The sequence below is a fragment of the Melospiza melodia genome, chromosome 15 (assembly GCF_035770615.1).
Source record: "Melospiza melodia melodia isolate bMelMel2 chromosome 15, bMelMel2.pri, whole genome shotgun sequence".
Taxonomy (NCBI): Eukaryota; Metazoa; Chordata; class Aves; order Passeriformes; family Passerellidae; genus Melospiza; species Melospiza melodia.
Genome location: NC_086208.1, coordinates 4,452,138 through 4,468,935, shown reverse-complemented (window position 1 = coordinate 4,468,935; position 16,798 = coordinate 4,452,138).

Sequence of the window (16,798 nt, the reverse complement as noted above, 5' to 3'; positions counted from 1 at the left end):
TACACTGATGCCTCTCCTTTACTTTTACCATACCATCTTTCTGCTTGGGATCCATCAAGGGTTTTGCTGCTGCTTTCTCCTTCATTGCTGATAGTACTGAGGTTTTTAAAACGTTAATATATTAATGATTTGCTATCTTAATTGCAAAATCTCTGGATTTTGTGTGAACTATGCCATTTTGTGTGTGGTGAAGTATCCACATCCATTATGTAATACAAGGCGTAGCATATATACTTAACTGATTTATGGGTTTTATTAATTAACCTGTAATTCTTATTCTGTGGAGGTTTGGATGTTTTTGCTATTTACTGTGCAAGCACTAATGGTTTGTGTGTCTGAAGATGTAAAAATGCAAGTTATTCTAAGATGTAAGGTAATAGTAAGGGTCTCTGCTGTCTCTTCCTGTTGATGAAATGGCTCTTCTCCTAAAGTTGCTAAATATTCTGTTTACTGAATGGTTGTGCATGCTCTGGAAGGCAAAAGGCATTCTCACTTTTCCATAGAAATATGTCTGTGCACTGAAGTCCATGTGATCTTTTTGTTTATAGATTTGGACCCTAAAACTTTAATGAAAAAGAGTTCTACTTGTCCAAATCCTGGGCTGCTAGATACCATCTGTTTTCCTTGAATTGAGTGGAACAATGTTACTCCCACTGAATACCTGACTTGCTGGAAATCAGAGAGAGAGTTCTAGTTTTTGTTTTGAAGCAATAGCCCTGTGGGATTTCTCTTTCTATCTCATATCAGCAGTTCTAGTTTTATTAAATCTATTCTAGTGTTAATCAAGAGAGAATTCCCTCATCTAATTTATTTGAAATACTGCTTAAGCCCAAGACACTTGCAAAGAAATCCCCAGCTGAAATTCAAGGCCTACAAACACTGTTTGAAGCCCTCCCCCTTCAAAGTGGGTGTTAACAACTGTATCAGTATTTGGATTCTTCTCAGAGGAAATTCCTTTTTCTCAGTAACACTTCAAATTCCTGCCTGTGTTGGGTTTGTGTCTTGAATATTGAAGGAAGAGAAGTAAACTGTTTGGACTGGGGGCAGATTAGCAGGAAATTTATCAAAAGTGCAGGCCAGCAGGGTGGCTGAGTCCAGGAGAGTGAAAAGCTCTGGAAAATTAATCAAACACCTTTCCCAGAAAGAACTGCAGTGCTTTTAGGATGAATGTTGTACATGCAGCAAAACACAGGCTGCATTCGTTGTGTTTAACAGCTGGTTATGGAGAGTGTTGACATGGTCATCCAATGATTTCAGTTCTCTGAAATTGCTTTTACCCAAGCAAAGCATCTGCTCCTGTACCAGTAATTCTGTGTAGTGGTTTTTAGGCATATGTATGAACTTGATGTGCAGGAGGAAGGGGTTAAATTTTCTTTTGCTTACTGGCATTAATGATGAGTGGCTCACACATATGTAAATACACAGAGACAAATTCTGTTTACAGCCTTTTTTTTTTTTCCTTTTGTGTGAAGTTGGCAAGAATTGCCTTCTTTCTTCACCCTGTTAAAAATCTGTTAAGGGAAGTGGTGGGATAAGGACTGAAGAAGAGGATACAAGAACAGAATTTGCCTTTGTTCTTGAGGTTAATGTTCACTTACTGCCAGTACAGAAATGGTTGAATTTTCAGCCTCAGTAAATTTGAATTCAGACCTGCAAATTCCATACATTCTTGAAGTGCTTTTGAGGAGGAAGAGTAGCAAATATAAAATGAAATTCCAGCTGCACCCTTGTTTCAGGACTTCACAGTTATGTGGTAAATGTGCATTTCCAGATCTCTGAAATCTCTATCCAGTTAACAGATTTCCTCCTGGGGGGAGCAGTGCCCTCTGATGATCCATCTTGGTATCTCTGAATGAGAGTGAGAAAGCCTGGCAGTGAAGGCCAGAGCTTTTGAATGTGAAAATTTAAGTCAGTTCCCTGGTTTTGTTCTAGGCATATGGCAGTTTCTCAAGGTTTTGGTATCTGGTTTTTTTTTTTTTTTTTTTTTTTTTTTTTTAACAGATTCAGGTCTTTGTTTCATGCAGATAAATTATTCTTTTCCTACCACACTTTGAGAGCTTGTCAGGGTTAAAGTGGTTCAGCAAGTATTCCTGTGTTACAAGGACAGCAGCATAGAAAACATGACCTGAGTTAGCTTGTCTTTGAGGTCATCATTCTGACTGTGATAAAGATTTCTGGTTGGCTAAAGCTGTCTCTGTGTCTTGGCAAAATCAGCCTGCCTGACTTGGAGCTAGCAGGAGCTATGAATACATAAATCCATGGAATGGAAGCTTTGCAGCTGTTGGTATTTACACAGTTCCCTGTCTTTGCAGAGCTGGTTTTTGTTCTGGAAGCCTGCAGCAGCTTCACACTTCATCAGCCCCACCAGCTCTCAGGTGTACAGCAAGGTGGCAGCTGCTTCTCTATGGCCTTACTCCAGCCAGGAGCACCTCTGTCCAACCCTGGGCTTCACTAGTGCATCAAAATACTAAAAAAAACTACACAGCTTTTGGTTGTGATAGAACCTTGTCTGTAGTTTGTGCACTGGCTGAGCTGCTGTAGAAGTCTGGCAAGCACTAGGGTTTTTGTGAAGTGAGCAAGAGGAGCAGAGAGGAGAGGAAGGGAAGCAGGAGCTCCTTTCTGGAGGTATACCCTGCTTGCCTTTTGGCTCCCAGTTTCATGAGACTGCATTCTGAATTGATGTGGGAGCACAGACTGTAGAGAATTATCTCCTTTTCCGCACCTAGGGCTGTCAGTAAATACATGACAACCAAAATATAACTCCTGGCTTCATGCTGTTGCCCTTATCTGTATGTTTTTCTGTATGTCTTGCCTTTCTCTCTCTTCCCCTCTTCCTTTGTGCTGAGCTGTTTCAGCTTAAAACCAGCTAAAATTGACTTAGGTGGCTCCACCAAGAAAGATTTTTTTTATAAAGTCTTTTTTAGGAATGTCACTGGAATGTCACTATCCAGTGGACTTAGGAGGGGCTCACAAGTACTGCAATTGAAGTATTTAGAAAAGGCAAAATTATAGAAATAAGTATTTTAAATTGTCTTGTTTTTTGGGAAATGAGGGCAACAAATCAGCCCAGCAACAGTGCTCTTCTTTCTGGTACCAGTTTCCAAGCCAGATACTGACAAAACAAACTGAAGGGATAAAATCAATGCTGCTTAATCTGGGGGAGGGGGATGAGGGGCAAGATCACATTACTGATAAAAGAAAATATGTAAAATAACAAATTCCAGGCTTTCTCCCTTGGGGTGTGCATTCAGCTGTAGAAAGAATGTTTATGGAAGAATACATTGTGCTGTTTAGGCATGCTTCAAAGAACAAATCTTTTCTTACCTTGTAGAAATTCATCTCAGCTTTTTCTTTTCTTTCTGTCTTTCAGCCCATAAGTCAGCAGAAGTGATGTATGTTACCCATGGGCCAGTTTGTACAGGGCTAGCTTAATCTGGGCACGTCCTTACCTTGGATTGGAAGTCTGTTCTATTTAATGGAGTGTTAACTCAGTTTATTCCCTGGGATTTCTGCAGTAATTTTATTGCCTGCAAAAGGAGCAATTTGAAGCCAGATGAAGTGAAGGTATGCTCTGTACCATACCTGCTGAGCTTGGCAATGATGCCTGGACACACTTACCTTATTCTGGGGTTTCTGTTTTCTTCATCATATCTCTTGCATGCATTTTCCTGGTAGTTCTGCTTTGAGTTTAAGGGTTATCTCCCTTCTTTGAGGAAATAGATCCATAGGCACTGCATCTGGTCTGTTCCCAAGTCTGTGTCAAATGTTCTTGGCAGTACAGGCAAGCATAAGAGGAATGAATTCTGAAGTCAGATTTTACAAACGAGACTGTTTGGTAGTTGAGTTCAGTGATACTGCAGCAGAATCTAAAGTGAATTACAGTATAAGACATTCATAAAGTTAAAGAAATGGGTTCTTATAATGCTGAAGCACTAACAGAACAAAGAGGAGAAATCAAAGACAAAGATAAAATGTCATCTTAAAGTGGACAAACTGTGCAGGATGACAGACTTTTATAAAGACTTCTGTCAGCTGTGGCTGTTTGGTGAGGGAGGATGGTGTAGATCAGCATTGATGCCTCAGGACACAAAGCTCAATTGTTCAGTCCTCTTACACAGGTGGTCTTACAACTCCTATGTGGTAAAAGCACAGACAACAGTTTCATGAACATTAAAAAGCATTTGGATGTTAAATTACTGGGCAGCATGTGTTTAGTGTGAATGAGAGACACAATGTCACCTGTACCTGGTGATTTGGAGAACAGACTGCTGTAACTTCAGCAGACTCTTCTAAAGCACAACTTTGCCTGAACTAATATGAAATATCAGGTCTCAGTTCAGTGTGTTGTCATGTGGTTTTGACGTACTTATCCAGTAGGAAACACTTCACAATCAGATCAACTGTTTTCTAAAGCCAAAGCTTCAGTGGAAAATTTTTGGCCTCTATGAAATTAATGAAAATTTAATTATTGACATTGCTGGAGCCAGGAGTTCATCTGCAGTCTTCAGCAGTTATATGTGTGGTTATGGATTATCAGTCCATATGGAAGCTGAAACTGTCTCCAGCTTTTCCTGGACTCATCAAGTGTCTGCAATCCTGCAGCTTCACAGAGGAGTCTGTGTGGGGGCTCTTCCTAAGGAAAATCCAGGAGGAACTCCTGCAATGCATTACCAGGCTGACAAAGCATATGTTTCTTCAGCTAAAATAGCACTGCTCTTTCACATATAATGGGGTCACTGTTTCTCTGCTGAGTTTCTCATGTTATTGATACTTACTAGCTGGGCTCCAATTTGATGATAAAATATCAGCACTTCAAAATCCTAGCAGTGGGAGGGCTTCACATCACCAAAATGTCAGTCCTGTCACTTAAAGAAACACTTCTGTTACTTTCTGTCACTGCTGCCACTTTTTCTTTTATGATAGGAAATTTCACTTGGATTCCCAAGCAATTCTCCATTAGCAGTTTCACTGAATCCAGTATTTCACTACCATGGGCAAATGCAATGAAAGTGCTCCCAGGGTGGGGTGGGAGGACTCAGCCTGGATCCAGAGGATCTGAGTTTGTTTTTCAGGCTCTCTCTGTGTGACAGATTCTATTTCTGCTTCATGGTCCAGTCAACAAATTAGTGAAAGATACTCAGTTCAGTGATGATGATGTTAGAAGAACTGATGGAGACAGAGTTTTTGGGCAGTGGGCTGTTTTTGGTCTGCTTCAGTTCTTCATTGTGCAAATGAAAAGAGTAAACATTATCCTTTTAGACAGAGCTGCCTGAAAAGGGGGCTGTGTCTTAGCCAGGAACTACCACTGCATAGGAATCTATAGGCTTTGTTCTGTTAATTCAGCAACCTCCAGTGATAGTTTTGGATATGATCAAGAGGATTTGGCGTTGGAAATAGTAATTTCTTGTTGGCTTTTTAATTATTATTTAAAGTAGACTTGTGATGTCTTTTTTCTGCTTGAGCTGTACTGCCTGAAATAGTGCAACTCTTGCAGCTGAATCCTATTTTCATTATTCTTTCTCAAGCTCTGACCTTTAAGAATACAAGTGGAGCTGGTACCTATACAAGGAGGTGGCAAAGGTCTTGTGTAGCCTTCTGAAAACACTCCTGTTTTGTTTGCATGACAGAGTAGTCAGAAAATGTATCAGGAAAGAGTAGTGGATAAGAGAAAATGAATGACATGACTGAGTGCAGCAGCCAGAAATAACCTCCTGCCTGGGCTTGTTCACCTCACCAGAAATTATCAGTACCATGAAAATGGGATTTTACACCATCTTTAGCCATAAAGGTGTAGTCTGTATGGACATACATTTATGTCAAAATTCTTAATTTTGGTGTGGATACTTTAATAAAATGATCCAATATAAAAATCAGTGGCTATATAGGCTACATAATTTAACTGTATCAGTTTAAAAGCTGTTTATTTAGCATACTAATGAGCCCTGTCTGGGTTTGATGTCTACAGACAAGACAATGCATAGTAAATAATAACCATTGCAAAAAAATTGCTTCTCAGGGTCCTAAATTCACCAGTCTCCACAATCTATATTTTCTCTTTGTGTGCTACTTAATTTCTCCTGCACTTCAGTCTTGTTCCTCACTTGAGTCAGTGTGAAATGTGTTTCTACTGGGTTTTTTAAGATTTAGAACAAATGACAGGCTGACCCAAGGGGTTTGACTGGAGAGGAAGAACACTGAGTGCTGCTCAGCTACAGAAATCTTGTTTTATTAGCCCAGTCTGACGTTTGAAGAGAACAGATCAGATTTGGGCTTCACTGGTAGATCTAGAGCTGGCTAGGTTGCTGCCCTAGAGGGAAGGGTTCCTGTCAACTCCAGATCTCCCAAGAGACATAATTTGCTGAGCTGGTGTGATGAGAAGGTTCAGAGGTAGTGTCAGTCTGGATGGTTCATTAGTTTAAATGTCTGGTGTTGGGAGGTATGTTCTCAAGCAAAGCCTTCTAAATATAAAATAGTCTTGTGAAGTTTTCATCTTATGCATATTCACTTGTTGAATTTACATTTTGTTTTTCATCTCTGAGCTCCTAGAACAGGGCCTTTCACAGAGGACAGCCTTCCCATCTGTCTGAATAAACTGACAGAAAGTTTTTGCAAAAACAATCCCTTGTTTAACATGTCCATGCCTTCCAGCTAGTTTCTTTCAGAACACTTTGAAGACACAGCCATTGTCACATGCAAGCCTGAATAATCTGAAACTTGAGGGAGAGTTTGATCTGTGCACCCTTGAATACATTGTAATTGGTGGAGGTGCAGGTGGAACCATAACAGTTTTGCCTCAAGAGACTGAACAGTCCAGGCAGTGCTGTCAGTACAGTTTTGGTGAAGCTGGGAGAGAGCAGACACATCTGTCACACATCTGTGGGGATCTGGAGTGGCTGCCTGGGAGCTGCAGGGATCACTGGGATGGAGCCTTTCACCAGAGCTGCACCTGTGCTTCATCTGAGCCCATCATCTCTGGCTGTCACTCCTGTGCACTGCAGGCATGGGAAAAAGCATGAAATACATCAATAAGGGGATGCATTCCTCATCCTCTCCAATACTCTTGGGTGCTTGATTGCTTCTAGGCTGTGGCTTTTGTTGTTCTGTTCTCATTTACTTTCTTTTTTCAACTACATATCAAGTTCTTTCCTGATCCGGCTTCATATGGTGGCTAATGGAACAAAATTGATGCAATTGCTCCAAAACCAGGCTTTTAGCTGGTAGATTCTAATTAAAGCAACCCTTTTTTATTTTTCACAGGGCAGAAATATTCTTCCAAGGGCCCACTTTCTTTGTATCAAATGAATATATATGCAATAATTTCCCAGCCTGATGGAGACAGAAGTTGAAATATGCTTGGAGCAGTTACAGCCAACCATATGTAAGTGCTGGCATTACCTGGAGCTTATTTCTCCCACAAGGTGGTATTTCTACCATGCTAATCTTGCTGCTTCCTGCTGTAGGCAGTATTAGGGAGAATGTGTCAGAAAATTTGTCTAAATGGCTTTTTCTCAGAAGATTCCATTTTAGTTATGCCCATGGAGGGGAAAAAAAATTTTAGGTTTAGTTGAAAATTCATAGTTCTGTGGTTTGGCCAGCATGAGTTTTAGGGACAAGTCCTTATGCCCAGCTGCAGAAGCTCCTGAATTTACAAATTCTACTTACAGGCTCTCCAGGGAAGATGGTTTCTTTGTTCTTGCCTGCTTCTTCCATGAGCTTGGTTGCCTAAACAGATGGAGGTGAGGAGATTTTCTCTGCTTCCAGGAATAAAACCCCAAACTCCACACCTACAAACATGATTAAAATTATCCACCCAAATTCCACGTGTGGGGTAGGTTCTAGTGGCCAAAGCTGAGTGGAACTGTGGAAGGGTGGAGTTAAGCTGCCTTGATGTGACATGGACTGCTCATCGTGCTGGTTGGATCTAATCTGGTGCTGGGGGAATTACCTTATCTCCAAACCTCATCTCCCTTCCAAATCCACCCTAATGTCAGACTGGGAAATCAGTGCTCAGGAGAACAAAGACCCATCACAAATGCCCTTCCACTCCAAGTGCCAGGAGCAGGGGTTTTTTTTTAATCTTCCTTCTGTATTAGTGAATCTGCTTAATAAGGCTTGCCAAGGTAAGTCATTGCCTGACCCCCAGCCATCCCCAGGAGGAAAGAGTGATGGAAGGAACCAATTGCAGCTCATACACAGTAGCCTCAAGGCCTGATGAAAAGACATGGTGCGTAAGTGTGCAGGAGGCTCAGTACATGAGAATCTCTGATGGTTTTTTTCCCCTCTATAACTGCCTGTGTGCTTCAGAACCACTTTTCATAATTCCCTTCCCTTACTGTCCTAAAGACCAAACAGCCTCTTAGTCCCCATTTGGAGCATTTAGGCTCTCTATTCATGGAGAACCATTCCCTATCACTCCCTACCGAGCCTAAAAATCCTTCCTGAACAACACTTAAAAAAATAAATCCTTTCTTTGTCTGTCCCATTCCTGCTGGCCCCCTGCACCTGAGCTGGCTGTATCTGAGGGGCTCAAAGCCTGCAAGTGATGCTGTTTGCCTCTGAGTCAGAGAGGCTTTTAAATCTGAGTGTAAAATGAGCCTCCTCCAGCAGTAAACAGCCCATCATACACCTCTTTTGAAGTTCCCATTTAAATAACCTCCAGGGCTTTCCTAATGCGGGAAAGGCAGCAAGAGGAAGCAATTCCCTCCTTCTCCCCTCTCCAAAGCAAGGAAAATGAATTCCCTGGCAGAGGGGGGATGCTGGTTTTCAGGGTACTGCAGAGGAGATGAACGGCTCTTGTTTGCAGCTTAGTTAGTGAGTCAGCACATGCTCGTTCATGGGCACAATTTATTAACCCCTGAACGCCACAGATGATGGTGTTATCACTGTAAAGTCATTTTAATTTGTTATATAATTTATAAGGTAGCTGCTGCATCAGAGGGAAGCCGTGTCTGCTTGTGTGTCCAGGTCCTGGTGTGATGCTAGGATGGGAGCAGGATCAGGGAAACAAAAAGGAGGGGTCCTGGCAGGACTATGGCAGCTGACCTGGTTGCAGATGGTTCTTTTGCTGATTTCCCACCCCTGTGGGTTGTTCCTGGTGCTGCTGCCTCATTTAAAGGTGGCTGTGTGTTTGCAGGCCTCCAGCTCTACATGTGAATTGATGCTTGGATTTTTCCTGAAGGTGAACAAACACATAGCAGCAGGAGCACTAGTGAGTTTGTGTGACATCTGACAGCACTGGAGGGATGTTCAGTGGTGTGTTGGACAGGAGGGTGTCCTGTGCTAGATGGGATCCTGTGATGCTGGATGTCAGCATTTTATATTCTTGAAATTATATTAGGGCCTTCTCTATGGTCTGGTGTCATATGGCTGCCAAATGTGAGAGTACAGTAAAATCTCCTGAGACCTTTGTAGTCCTGTGTGCTGCAGTGATTTTATGGGACAGCTTTCCAGTGAGACAGCAGGTTTGCCCATCACTAGAAGGACTGGAAACATTCCTACTTGCCTGGGTATTCCTTGTTTGCCAGGTAGGTTAACCAGTCAATACCTAAATGAGTTCACTCCTTTGTTAAGTGATTTATTAAATAGTAAAGTTTATTCAAATCATTAAATAGGCTTTACTAGTGCACCACCTTAACTAGAATGCCCTGAAGACATCTTAAATAAGTCTGAAGCTAACCAAGCTGCCTGAGGTTGGTTCCTCCTGGGCTCAGAGGTGCAGAACTCAAGGATCCTTGCATTTTCAGACTGCCTTTAAACAGGTGTTTGGGATTTATCTTCCACAAGGAGAAATGTGTGCTTGCCTGAACATGCTGTTAGTCAGTCCTTGGCCTGACTGAAAGTGTGGGGAGTTCCAAGGCAATTCTACCTGCACTAATCATAATTTGCTCCTTAATCTAGGAGTACCTGCCTCTATGTCCCTGTTTATGCTAAGCTGCTGAACAATTTGATTAGGTGCTTTGAATAAACCTTGTAATTATGCCATAGATACTCCTGATGCATTATGTTATTTTTATTATCTAAGTTAACACTGCCCATTGTTGTAGCATGGTTACACTCAGAGGCTGCTATTAGAGCTGAAGCTCAATTGTGCTAAATATTACACAGACATAGAGCTGCAGTCTGTGTCCTGGAGGACTCACAGCTTGGCTGTACTATTGTGCATCAGCCCATTAGAGCACCCTGAGAGGCATTAGTGCCCCAAATAGTGCCACAGGTTCTGTAATGGAAATGGCCTTGCAGACCTTTTAACCTGTGAAAGCAGCAGTGCTCCTGAATTCAGCTTTGTCCATGCTCTTCCATCATTATCACTGCTTGTTAGACAGAATCTTGGGAAATGAGAGTTTCAAATGTGCTTGGAACAGGCCAATTCTGCTTTCTCACTGAGTCCTCCTGAGGGTGGAAGAGTAGAGCCAGGCCACCCTCTTTCATGTCCCCAGCATGGTTTCTGTTTTGTCAAAAGCATTACAATGTGAGCTGAATTCTTTCCTGGCTGGTCTGTGCTTCACCAGGTTTCCCTGACCTTGTGCCAATCAGTGATGAATTGTACAAGTGCCCATCAAAAACACTGCAGAAGCCAGAGGAATGCCAGCCTCACTGTGTAGTACATTAAGTCAAAATATTTTAAGCCTGGGACTGATGGGTATGATTCTTCTATTTCAATCTGCTCCTTCAGATTAAAAAGCTGCTAAAAGCTTCAGCTTGTCTTGCTGCATCTGCTGCTTCAAGACCAATGAATGGCATGTCCAGGACTGGAGGCTGTGGGTAGGAGGATGATATTTTATGATAAATGTACCTGATGGTGTTTTGTGTTCACAAAGTTTTTTAAAAGCCTTCTACAGCAAATGATCAATCTGTTAGAGAGAATACTGAAAGAGCATCTGGCACTCCTTTGACTGTGAGGAATCAGTAATGTCTAAAAGACCCCAGACCTCTAACCTGTACAAAGTTATGGCACTTTTGGCTTAAGTTTCTTTCTTGCTTTACCCTCTTTGGTGCTGTTACTGCCAGATTGGCTGTAACTGCAGAATATTATTTTGTAATATTTTGTGTATTGGCTCTCTTACTAATTCTCTATCCTCTTTTTACAGTTTTGTGGCTAAAAGATTAAATCTGCAAAGCATTTATATGAAAAAACATAAAATAACAGGTTATTGTTGTTTTTCACTTGCCTTGCATTAAGGTTTCAGTGTCAGAGTTTCAGTGAGGCAGATTCTGTGGTGATGGGAATCAGTGGTGGTAGAGTTGATTGATTTGAATTTATTGGTATAATAATATGAGGATTTCTTGAGTAAGCTGGAAGGTGGGAATCATGCTCAGAGACATAGCTGGTAGAGCCAGTCTGTAAAACCTTTGAAATGATGAAAAGGAATAAATATCAGACTTCTTCCTGTTAGACTACTGTGATCTGTCACAGCACCAGTGGTAGAAGGAGGAGAGGTGCAGAGGCTACAAAAGGCAGCTCATATTTCTGGAAGTGGCTGGTGGGATTTAGAACTGGTTTTAGCTCACATGAAATTTTGGGACTGAGGCCATGTGCTATTTCTGTAATTTGAGGTTGACCCATGTTTAGGATGAAGGGCTTGAAATTCGATTTGCTTTAAATCTGAGGCTGAACTTGGTTGACACCTGCTGGTTGGGATTCTAGGAAATCAAAGGGAGCTTCACTGACTGACATGAAATTCTGCTTTCAAATACTGGTGAGAAATCAAATACTTTTCAGCCATTTTCCAACAACAAAATGAGAACTCAAACTTGTGATGCTTGGGTCTGACCTCAGCACCCTCATTTCTCCTGTTTGAGAAGCTGGAGCTGGCAGAGAAGAAAGATGTCTGGCAAATAGACATTCAATTGGCTTAATACAGGGACTGTTTTGCTGCAGTGGAACTGGAGCCTCTTATTAAGAATCTGATGGCACTTCTAAACAAGGAGAGCTGATCCCTTGGAGGGGGCAATCTCCAATCATATGCCAACATTGCTTTTGACATATTTATGACTCCACTAAAATCTCCCATCTGGTATATTTTAAAATAAAATTGAAAATTTATCACTTTGCTGTAGTTGGTTTGTCGTTCTCCCTGAGAGAAGATAGCCAGGCTGAGATTATTGCATTGGCAGCCTGTCAGCTGAGGTTAGGCTGAGGTGTGATTTAAATTTCAATACTTTTCACATTACAGCTGTCTGGGGTGGGGAAATTACAAGGAGAAAAGCAGAGAGTCTGTTATTTTTATTCATTAGTCTCTCCTGATTTGTTTTGTTTTTCTTTTGTTTTGTTCTGCTTACCACATAGAGCACCTGGAGGAAAAGATACTCCCCATTTTTCTGGGTTTCTCCAACCTTTGCTTGGCCAGAGTTGTTTGGGAGGGACAAGGCAGACCCCAGGTTGTGTCAGTGTCTCTGTGGCTGTGCCATCAGGCTGTGATAGCAGGGTGAGATCCTTCTGCATGTGGGGGACTGTGCAAGTTTATAGCATTTAGAGAGACTGCAGCTTTCAGCAGAGCTAAGGGAGCAGTGCTGATTCCCACTTCCCTGACAAAGGACCAAAGGAGAGATGTGGAAGGCATTTTGTTTCACTTAACATGGACAGCTGTATCTAAGTCTAGATTTCATCACAGCAGAGAGCAATGTGCATTTCTGGAAGCAGAAGCCAACATGCTGTGCATGTGCCTTGCTGTTTCTAAGCCTTTATGATGGGGTTAGGTCAGGTACTTTTAAATGATGTGCAATAGATTAAAGGAATCACCTGCCACAGGATTTCTTTGTGTGTCCATAGTTGGGGTAGGTTTGGAATGTGGAGCAGCTGGAGCAGAGTCTGGTGCTCAAGCTGCAAGGCAGAATGTCTCCCAGTGTGTCTCTGGGATTTCTGTGGTGGACAGAAGCTGTGGAACAGGAGTGTTTGTGTGTGTGCAAGGCTCTCTGCAGGCCTCAGCTGGCAGCAGGCTCTTCAGTCTGTTCTGCTTCCTGCTTTTGATTCCTGCCCCAGTCCTGCCTGGCTGGCTGCTCTGGCAGTGCCCACTGGTGTGTTTGATTATGTGCATTTGTTTCTCTTTAGGTCCTCCATAGTCTGACTGTAAAATTATCAGAGGTCTTATCTGGGCAATAAAAGGGAGTAAAATGCCTTTATCCTCCAGCAGCTGCTTTGTTGCTCAGGTAGTGACTGGTGCTGTAGTGGAACCAGTGGCTGCCCTCCACTGCAGCTGTAGAGGTAGTAAGGTGAGAGGACACAGGGCTGATTGAGATGCCCATGTGAGGGCTGCATTAGTTTATCCTCTATAAAATCGAATTCTTGGGCCCCCCTAGACAGGGGGAAAAATGGGAGAATTGCCAATGAATCTCCAAATGGATTTTGGCAGTCCAGACACAGTAGCTTATGTAGTTCTAAGATGGCTCTGGGGAATTACAGCAGCATTGCAGGTGCTTACTCTGGGAGAAGATGAAATTCTCCACATGAACTGCAGGCACTGAAGCTGTGTGGGGCCAGCTGTGACCCAGCCCCACTGCTCTGAGTGCTGTGCTCTGAGCTGCAGGGTGAAATGCAGCCCCCAGTGTGTGAGGATTAACAACTGCAGCCTGCATTGGAGACTTAGGAATTATTTTCTGTGGAGCACATATATAACACTTACATGCATGAATTGGGTATTTGTGTAGTGTGTTCCTCATTTCTAAAGTGTGCATTTTTGACTCCTTATGATGTGTAATGGGCTTTTGTTCTTCTGAGACATATTTGTGCAGGTGAGTGTACGGTTAAGGATCTGCCTGTGTGCACTTGAGCACAACAGAAGTGTATGGAGGAGTCCTCTGGGAATGCTGTGTTTGTTTATGGTGGGGAGTGCTTTCCCCAGTGTACGTTCTGTGCACACACAGCCACTGTGTGTGTGGCATTTCATTTGATTGTTCTGTTTTCCTGTTTTCTAGGCTGAACAATTAAGGGTGGTTTTTTGAGTGCATCAGATGTATTATTTCCTTTCACAGCAACTGTGCATTTGCTAATGTTAAATTTATTCTAAATGGATATACAGGTGCAATTCTTCATTTGGTAGACATAAATCTTTGCTACATGGAATGAATGGATGTTTTGTCTGCATGCTCAGTGTATGTGTGCTCCCTTGGTACATATGCTCCTGTTGCCTATAGAAAAAGGTGCTTTGCACTGAAAATTATCTGTGCCAGCCTTATGTGCTGTAAATTTGTTTTTGTGAATGTGGGGGTTAGAGTATGTGTGCAGGGTGTGTAGTAAATGCATGGCTCTAAAAATCTATGCGCTCAGTTTAATATTTATGCCAGGTAAGCACATATTTCCCTGCATTTGCTGTCAGACTTACACAAGTGTTGAGTCTTCATATTGTTAAAATAACAGAAGAACTGTTCACATATTTTCTAATTTTTTAAAATGTCCTGGAGATTCCATGGTTTAAGTTTCTAAATGTCTGTCCAAGTGATGTATGTCAAAACATCAGGAAGGATATTTAAGCAGTTATGTCAGTGGAATGAAACAAAGTCATGAGTTAATGCTTTTCTGATGCTATATAAAAGGGAAAATGGTGAAGAAGGGCCACAACTAAAATACAGAACGAACAAGATCAACCAGAATAAAGTCAGGCAGTTTGCTCTTAAACGGAGACATCTACAGCAATAGAACTCACATGACTGCATTGCTATTTTTATGCTATCCTATGATCACACCATCCTGTCCCAGATCTCCCACCCTCTAGGGTCAGTCCCCAGGAACCAGGAAGGATGATGGAGCCCTCCTAACCTTGTTGCTTCCTCCTGTCTGTCCTGCCAGGTGCTTTGAAAGAGAGTCAAGGCATTCATTATCCCACCATTCCTTTTCAATGACATTTTAAAAGACCTGGCACAGTAGGAATGATTGAAGTGCCTGCTGCTTTTCTCTGTAATTATCCAGTTTCCTTGTTGGGACTGAAATTATTGCCCTGCAAGAGGGCAGTGTCCCTATTGCCATGTAAGAGCTACCCAAACACAAACCTGCTTGGCTGCCACCAGCAGCACTCCACGTATCCAGACATAAAAAGGTTTTTCCTTGGCTGCTGGGTTGCACTGGGAGTGTGGGACCCACGCTCAACTGGTGAAGCTCCAGTTGGCTGAGCTGGTGATGTTCTGGTAGATGGTTACAAAAACTTACCCCTTTTTTGTCTCTTTTCTTGGCAAAAAGTAGTGCACTGGAACAAGGGACAGGGAGCTGTAATTAGTCCTCAAACAACCTTTGCTGTGGATTGCCCAACTGAAGGCCTTGCCCGTAATCTGTGGCAGGAACAGGAGGACAAAACCCCTGAGATCATCAGCTCAGCTGGTTAGAGCATGCTAATAACACCAGGGTTGTGGGTTTGCACCCTGGATGGGCTGTTCACTGCAGAGTTTGAACTGAGAATCCTTGTGTGTCCCTTGCAGCTCTTATTATTATGTGGAGGAACAAATACAGGTAAAAAATGGAAGCTACAGGAAGAGGATGATGGTTGAGGAAAAAGTCTCACTCAATTATGGAGCATCTTCTGTGGCATTTGCTTTTTAGAGGGTGTTCAAGGAATGTGTGCAGCTCTTGCCAGGGGAAGTTAGATCTGGAGCTATCAGAAAACACAAAAACTGGGAGTTGAAGTTTCTTCAGCTAAAGGTAGGAGTGTGCCAAGGATGGTGTGAGACAGCAGAGGGAGCTGACAGGGATTCCTGTATCTGTTGGACAGCTGCTATTCAAAGCCTGAAGAGTTAACAAATAACTGGTCTTGATGCTCAAGGACTGTCCCTCTGCAGTCTGTTGAGTTCTGTGTCTTCGCCTGGCTGTGAATTCCTCTCCAGAATGGACGCTGGAGTGTTAGTGGATGAGCAAGGTGAGAGAAGGGGGAAAAGAACATTAGGTTGAAGGATCAATGAGGTAAATGATCCTTCAGCCTCTGCTAAGAGAGCTGTTTGTAATGAGCAAGGAGGCAGAAGGATCCTGTGTGGCCTCAGGTGTGTGTGCAGGTCCTGTTCAAGCCCTGGAGCGCAGCTCACACTGCAGCTGCCTTGGCCCTTGCTTCCCCCTTCCCTTGGAACACATGCTGCTCTGCCCTGCCCCCTCTGCCTCCAGTTCCTTGTGACAGGCTTAGAAATCCTGGGACCCCTGATGCTGGAATGGCATTTTGGCCTCGCTGGAATTGTTTATAAGCACAGAGCTTTGATGATGTCTCTAAAGCCTCTGGAGAGCTGAGAAGGGCTATTTTTCATGTGATGCTTTTGGAGAATGCTATGGGAAAAGGTCAAGGGACATACTGGGAACGAGTAGGTCACATACTCATTGGTTTAGGGCACCAGGACAGCATTGGTTCTCTAGGATGTCAGAGGCTGCTTTGTACAAATAAGCACCTCTCAGTGAGCTGCCTGGGAAAGAGCAGGGCCACGCCTCCCATGGCTCCTTCTCCTGCCCTGGCCTTCCTGTGTCTCAGCATCCCTGCCAGACAAGCAGATCCCACAGATGGTGTGCAGCATCCTAAAAAGCCTCTTTGCCTTCTGCTTTCACCTTTGTAATGCAAGGAGATGTTCTGTAAGCAGGGGCCTTCTGCACCTGGCACAGATGGGGTCTGGCAATAATGCTGCAGGATTCCTTAGTCCATCCCTATGTCACCACCCTGGGGCTGTGGGCAAGAAGAGCTCAGGCTTGAACAGCTGTTTGCCCCTTGGTTTAGCATGTTATCTTTCTCATTTCAATTGGGCTGGGGGGAAGCAGTCTAACAAGTCCTGTTTCCTTTTTCCTCCCTGATTCACACATGCTTCAACTACCAGCCGGAGTGTGGGGGCTACGTGAAGGAAC